The sequence below is a fragment of the Diceros bicornis genome, unplaced genomic scaffold (assembly GCF_020826845.1).
Source record: "Diceros bicornis minor isolate mBicDic1 unplaced genomic scaffold, mDicBic1.mat.cur d_74_multi, whole genome shotgun sequence".
NCBI lineage: Eukaryota > Metazoa > Chordata > Mammalia > Perissodactyla > Rhinocerotidae > Diceros > Diceros bicornis.
In genome coordinates, this window is record NW_026690930.1 from 2054149 (window position 1) to 2061513 (window position 7365).

The 7365-nt window shown below is 41.1% G+C and overlaps 1 long non-coding RNA gene across 1 annotated transcript; it reads left to right on the forward strand.

Annotated features, from left to right (window-relative positions):
• On the forward strand, nucleotides 1-4777 carry LOC131402376 (uncharacterized). The gene is made up of 3 exons (XR_009218605.1): nucleotides 1-58; nucleotides 142-249; nucleotides 4386-4777. It is a non-coding gene; the product is annotated as an uncharacterized LOC131402376 (long non-coding RNA).
• Nucleotides 4778-7365: the final 2588 nt, after the last annotated feature.

A 7365-nucleotide genomic window follows, 5' to 3' on the forward strand; every position in this document is an offset into this window, starting at 1 on the left:
GGAAGGTGCAATTGACCGTTTGGTTAACATATACAAAAATGTGGTTCACAAAACTGGGGTGAGTTCATTCTTGAATAATTTCAAAACAGAAGTATTTGCTTTTATAAGAAGATCATTTTACATGTATTTTATCACTTACAGGGTTACCTTACAGAAAGTGGTTATGTCAATCTGCAAAGAGTACAGATGATCATGTTAGCAGTTGGTGAAGTTGAGGATAGCATTTTTAAAAAGAGAAAGGATGATGAGGTAAAGTGTTTCTATTGCAGTAGCTAAATTGCTCCTGTCTCTAATATGCTGTGATGATCCTGTGATTGTACTTTTAACCTCTTTGAATGCATTGTTATATTATTATAGTGTATCAAACGCCAATGTAATCATGAGTGGCCAGTGCTTTGATTATTTTATAAAGGCTGTGATGCTTGCTGTGTGGAACTGTGTATTGCACGCTGTGTGAATTGCACTGTAGTTTTTTTCTCTCTTCATAATCCTGATTAAGATAAAAATCCAAACACGTGTCTGATCAACGGGATGTGAAATGAGGGTTCCAAGACTGGGAGAATGCTGGGAATGAACTAGTGGATGCCATGTTTTATAGGAAATGTTGATGCTGTGGAAGTCAGGTGAAGACCTAGAAACTCTGTACTCTGGTAGTGGAGTGTAGGGGCCTCTGGGTTAGATAGCATCAGTCTAGGCAGAGGGTTGCAGCTCTGAGTAAGCAATTAAACATAAAAGAAAGAAATAAAATAATAAAGCACTTGGAAATTGATGACATATGATGGAGTGAGTGCTTAGGTGAGAAGTCCAGTCTGGCTTGGACAGTTGGGAGTGTGGTTGGGCCGTTCATGAGACAGCAAGCAGTGGGGGTAGAGCAGGTTGGGGTGAGGACAAGGTAGAAATTGAGGTTCATTTTGGAGATACAGAGTTGGAGGTGTCACAGGACACCTGAGAGGAGAAAAGTCCGTGAAGCAGTTAGATGGATATGTGTAAAGCTCAGGGCAGAAGTCTTTTGGAAGGAGATTTGAGAACATTAGCAGAATACTTCACGTCATGAGTGTGAAGTTGAAATCCCTGGAGCTTTGTATGGAGTTCAAGTGCCTCCAACAGAAACCTTAAGAAGCATAGATGTTAAGGAGAAAGGGGAGTCAGTTCTAGAGAGGTGGGAGGAAATCCCTGAAGAGATGAGAAGCCACTGGTGCTGCCGGAGGCGTCAGAGTGAGATAGGCCCCTAATCCATGGCCAGGGGTTCAGAGGTCCTGAAGAGTTAGTGGGGTGGAGGGGCAGTAGCCTGGAGGCAGAGTAGGTTGCAGGGTGATTGTGAAAGAGTGGCAAGGGAGGCAAGCAGTGGGTAAAATGAGCAGATAGTAGCTTTTTAGAAAGAGAGTGAAGGAAATCCTTTTAGAAACTGATTTTATAAAAAGTCATATGGCTATTTTGAGCAAATAGCAACATAATAATATTGCTACATTGCTTCATTATCTCCTAACAGATTAAAACATGTCATTGCATCTGACAAGATTTTATATTTTCTTCAGCTTTGTATGCTATAGCTAGTGATCTCTTTTTTAGAACCTTGGGTACCATTTTATATAACAGTGTGAGTAGACTGTAAGTGTTCTTTTTAAAGCCTTTGGTACTTGGTAATGTTCTGTGATAGCAAGAATTTTTCACATGTAAAATTTAAATAGCATAACTGACTTTGTCTAGGATATCAAATGTCTATCAGGACTAGGATATCAAATGTCTATCAGGACAGCCATTTTTAACTAAGCCTTCAACAATTATGGTGGCTCCACCTGACCTGCTGCCATTTATGCTTAAGAAAAAACTACCCATACGGTGTAGTACTTGGTGTAAAAGCCTCACGTTAGAACAGTCCTTTTATGTGGTTTTAGGTTACTCTGTACTATTAAGTATTGGTGATATTTGCCATTAGAGTGGGATGTATGGGATTTGATAGATACCAGAGTGCTTCAGATTTGAGTACTAAAGTTTCCAGCTGGCCTGGCAGAGAGGGCATTTTAAAGCTTTGGATCGTTTTTGGTATCCCTGACATCATATGATGTTTGTCAGCATAGTTGGACATCGGTGAAATTTATGAACCCTCAGAAATTCAATATAATAGTATCTAGGTATGTGTATTTTCCCAGGAAGTGTGTCTCTGGCTTTTGACAGACTTCCAAAGAAGTTCACAGCACACAAAAATTAAAGATCAGTAAAGTCCCACCAGGTGTACCTATTTTGCTTATGTGTAACTACCACCCTTAGAAATAGGTATTTAACTGACCAGCAGAATACATGGTAAAAGAGGAATACATCAATATTTATTATTAAAGTTGAGCAGTTAGGTCAGAAATATGATGCTTTTTATGTTATGAGCTTTGATGTTTGCCTTTTGTCTTGCAAATCTTCTTCATTTATTCAGCATATATTTATTAAGTGTTTACCGTGTGCCAAATAGTATTCTGAGTGTTACTGATACAACAAAAAACAAAAGAAAAAAGCAGACAAAAATTCCTGACCTCACGGAGCTGATATTCTTCCGTGAGAGATGGACAATAAACACAAAAACTAAGTAAAGTGTGTAATGTGTTAGAGAGTGATAAGTGCTGTGAAGAAAAAAGCAGATGAGGAAATATCTGGGAAGGTGGACGTGAGGGCATTGCAGTTCTAGAAAAGATGACTAGAGAAGGCCTCACTGACAGATGACTTTGAAGGATATGAGGGAGTAATCATGCAGGTGTTTGCAGGAAGAGCATTTCAGACAGAAGGAATAGCCAGTGCAAAGGCTCTAGGGCAGGAGCTTACCCAGGATGTTCAGGGAACAGCAAGGAGCCAGTGTGGCAGGCACAGAGGAAGCAAAGGGGAAGTAGTAGGGGTAGGAGAGGAGGTCAGAAAGATGGTGGAGGGCCAGATCTGGTAGGACCCTATAGGTCATTATAAGAACTTGAGCTTTCACTCTGCATCAGTGGAGGGTTTTGAGTATAAAAGTGACAAGATCTGACACATATTATAAAAGGATCACTCTAGCTGCCCTGTTGAGACTAACTGTATGGAGGCAAAGATAGAAACAGTGAGCCCAATTAGACTCTTTTGCGATAATCCAAGGGAGCCAACATGGTGGCAGTGGAGATTGATAAGAGGTAATTGGATTCTGAACATGTTTTGAAGGTAAAACTAGTGGATTTGGCTGGTGAATTAAATGCTAGGGGTGAGAGAAGGAAAGCTATTAAGAATGACTCCAAAGCATTTTGTCTGAGCAATTGAAAAATGGTCTGAGCTACTGTGATAAAGAAGACTGGGAGGCACAAAGCTAGGGGTGGGGATGCCATTTGGGGCATGTGAAGTTTGTACACCCAAGTGGAGATGTTGAGTGGGGAGAGGTCCTGACTGGGGAGTCATCAGCACGTAGATGGTGTTTAAAGCCGTGAGACTGGATGATTACTCCCATGAGAGTGAGAGGTCCAAGTACTGGGTGAAGAGGAACGCCAGTATTAAGGTGTTGGGAAGTTGAGGAGTGAGGGCATTCAGCAAGAGTGAAAGAGGAGAACCGGGTGAGTGTGGTGTCCTGGAAGCCAAGTGAAGAGCACGGATCAAGAAGGAAGAGTCACGGTCAGATACGGACTGAAAACTGTGTAATGGATCTCACAGTCTGTGGGTCATTGGTGACCTAGATAAGTTTAAAGATGGGGCAAAAGCTTGATTAAAGAAATTGGTGGTGTTGCTCTCTTAGGAGGTTTTAAGGTCGTCAGCCACCATGTATCCAGCATTCAGCCCCTCTCCTGGCACAAAGCACAAATTTCAGATCTCAATAGGGTGTTATATTGCAGGTGGCAGTACTGACTTGGAAGTGATGGAAGTGCAGCTGCTGATAGAATGACGGTCAGTACAGGACCTGCTGGCCCCTGTTTCAGTCCACAGCAGCAGCCCTGGCCACCGTAGCTGTCGTTTCAGTGCCTTGATGCTCACAGAAACTTGGGCGTGGGAGGAATGCTTTCTGGGGTAAAGGAGGCCTTTGAGTGGCCCAAAGTAAGTGGGGAGTTACTTATTTGTATTTTCTCCGTATTGGTGGGCTACTTGCTCCAGGGTAAAACAGAGGGTCTTTGTTATGACTCTTGCATTCTTTCCTGAAATGATATCAAAAAATATCTGAAAAAAATTAAGAAGCATAATTAAATTGTATCTAAACTCAATTTAGAATGATCTCTGTCTATCTAAAGTTCTGATAAGCAACATTTTGAACATATAGTCCATTGCCTAGTTTAATTAGTTACGTTTCTGGGGTCTTCCTTTAAAACTTTGTCTCCCAAATCATTCCTGGTAATGTTTAACTCTTACATTTTTGTGTAATTATTTGACAGAATATGTGGATTTTATACTTTTAGGACAGTTTTAGAAGACGACAGAAAGAAAAGAGAAAGAGAATGAAGGTGAGTTTTAATTAATTTCATCAGATTGGCAATAACATACATTTACAATTTGGGAGGAAGATAGCTTTTTATTCCTTATCCAGTAGTTTGTTAGGGACGTAATGTCTACCCAGCTGCCTCTTACCTGGAGAAAGAATGCTGGTGTCAGTTTTAAAGAAGTCCTTTCTAAGCTCTAGAGTCTGAGGGGATACACTTGATGGGCCAGAGGGGCCGGGTAGCACTTAGCTATTTGAATTTTTTCCGGTAATTGGGTATTGTTTTTGTAATAAAAATAGTTAGCTCTTTGTATCTTCTTGAAAGTTACTACACTCTGTCTATATCCTTGTCAGGTTACTCTTCCTAGAACACAACACTGGAAACTTTGTTGTTTCTCTGCTCAGAAATTACCAGTGACTCCTTAGTTCCCGCAGAATCCAGTTCTATCTTAGTCTGGCGTGCAGAGCATACTATGATCTGGTCAAGTTCTCACCCTGCTTTTCCCCAGTTGTCTTCTAAATATAGCAAGTCCCTCCTGACTCCGAGCATTGCCTTTGTTTGGTCCCTCTCAATGGGTTTCTGACTTCACGGCTCCCTCCCATCTTACGTTTTCCACGAGGCCTCCCTATTGCTTCTGCTTGTAATCCGGGTTGAGCAGTCCTTCCTTTTAACTCTAGTGCTTCTCGCTTGTGATATTTGTTTTCTTAGTTAATTGCATAACACTTTATAGTCACTTAACTTCTTAAGTTTTTGTTTTTCTTGTCTTCCTTACTGGATTTTAAACAAATGGAGTTTGGGGACTACCTTTTATTATTATGTTTTATTAGAATCGAGCAATTTCAGGAACCTATAAGGGAGAAAAGTAGAGTTATTTATTGTTGCAGGTGGGTTCAAAACCACTTAGATAGGGAAGGGCATGTTTGATGTCTACCTTATGTATTATTATTTTCTTTCAGTCAGTGTCTATTTAAAAAATATCTTTTATCAGTCAGCCATGACTGTCACCTACTGTAGCTATAATCATAGCTCTAACTAATTGGAAACAAAGAGTTAAATTCCATCAAGGTGAAGGATAAATAGAAGTTGTATTTCCTAAGTATAAATCAAACTCTTGGCTTATTTTTTTACCTTAATAGTTATCTTTATTTGCCTAAAATTGTGTCTTGAATGCGTTTTGAAATTGTAAGTGAACATAAGGGAATAACCTAATGAGATTTGAATAGCTTCTATGTATCAGAAAAGTGTATTATATGTACTTTTATAGCAGAGTTATTAAATATTACAGACTATTGTTTACAGGGTAAGTTACCATCAAATCAAACTGTAGACAACCCTGTAATGTTAACGGAAATCCATTTCGTCTTTAAAGAGCTTACAGCAGGGACTCTTTTCCATTGCCTTCATTTCTTCCTGTCATCTAACTGTGTTGTGATTTAATTTTAATTTCTACATTCATTTCCATTTATGTTAGATCAACCAGCTTTCACTGCTGGTGGAATATTAACCCCTCATGCCTTGGGTTCAAGAAATTCACCAGGTTCTCAAGTAGCCAGTAATCCGAGACAAGCAGCCTATGAAATGAGGATGCAGAATAATTCTGTAAGTAACTTATTTTTATGTAGCATTGAAGAGTGGTGACTTTCAGATGCCTCTTACAGTTGTGTGTGAATTTTATCACTTCGCCTGGAGTTGTTTTGTTTTATAGTTTTTCTCAATTTCTTTTGCCTTGAGATATTTTTAACTCTGTTAAATCCTTATTAACATGAAAATATCTAAATGATGTGAAAGAAAAGAACATACATGTAAATGTGGATAGCTAAGGGGCTGCAGTGTTTCTCTAATGCAGTCGGGCCACAGTGCTTCCTGCTTCCCCAAAGGTACTGGGTAGTGATGGTGCTAGAAGCATGACAGGACATCCAAATGTCTCATAGCTAGAGCAAGAGAAGAGGGTGGTTTTGCTGCCGTATTTCCCCTTTCCTCCCAGGGATCAGTTATGGGCATTTTGCAGAATAGTATTCCTCAGTTTGTCAAATACAAGTACTCCTCACTGCCTAAACTCTCACTCTCCAACTCAGACGTGGAATATATCTGAATACATATTTTAAGGTAGCTCTCATTATCCACATTTTTTTTAGAGCTCTTTTTTTGTTGCTGGGAAAGATTTGCCCTGAGCTAACATCTGTTGCCAGTCTTCCTCTTTTTTTCCCCCTCCTCAAAGCCCTAGTACGTAGTTGTATATTCTTGTTATAAGTCCTTCTAGTTCTATGTGAGCCGCCACCTCAGCATGGCTACTGTCAGACAAGTGGTGTGGTTCTGCGTCCAGGAACCGCACCTGGGCTGCCAAAGTGGAGCGCGCCAAACTTTTTTGTGAGGGAGATCAGCCCTGAGCTAACATCCGTGCTAATCCTCCTCTTTTTGCTGAGGAAGACCGGCTCTGAGCTAACATCTATTGCCAATCCTCCTCCTCTTCTTTTTTTCCCCCAAAGCCCTGGTAGATAGTTGTATGTCATAGTTGCACATCCTTCTAGTGGCTATATGTGGGACGTGGCCTCAGCACGGCCGGACAAGCGGTGCGTCAGTGCACGCCTGGGATCCGAACCCGGGCCGCTAGTAGCGGAGCACACGCACTTAACCGCTAAGCCACGGGGCCAGCCCTGAGCGCGCCGACCTTTAACCACTAGGCCATCAGGGCTGGCTCGGTTGCTCCCTATTTATAAACTCAGGAACTGAATGGATTTGCCTCATGGTATTCCTCCTTATTTGAACGTTGTAATCCAGACTGCAGAAGCAAATCGTCTCAGCCAGCAAGGCTGTGCTCTGTTCAGTAGCTTCCTGTAATGGCAGCAGACCATGAGCTCAGAGCACCCGGCAGGGCAGCAGCAGGGGTAAGGGAACAGACCGTGAACTAATGTACACAGACAAAAGGTAATCAAAGCTATTGCTTATTTCAGGCTAGTAG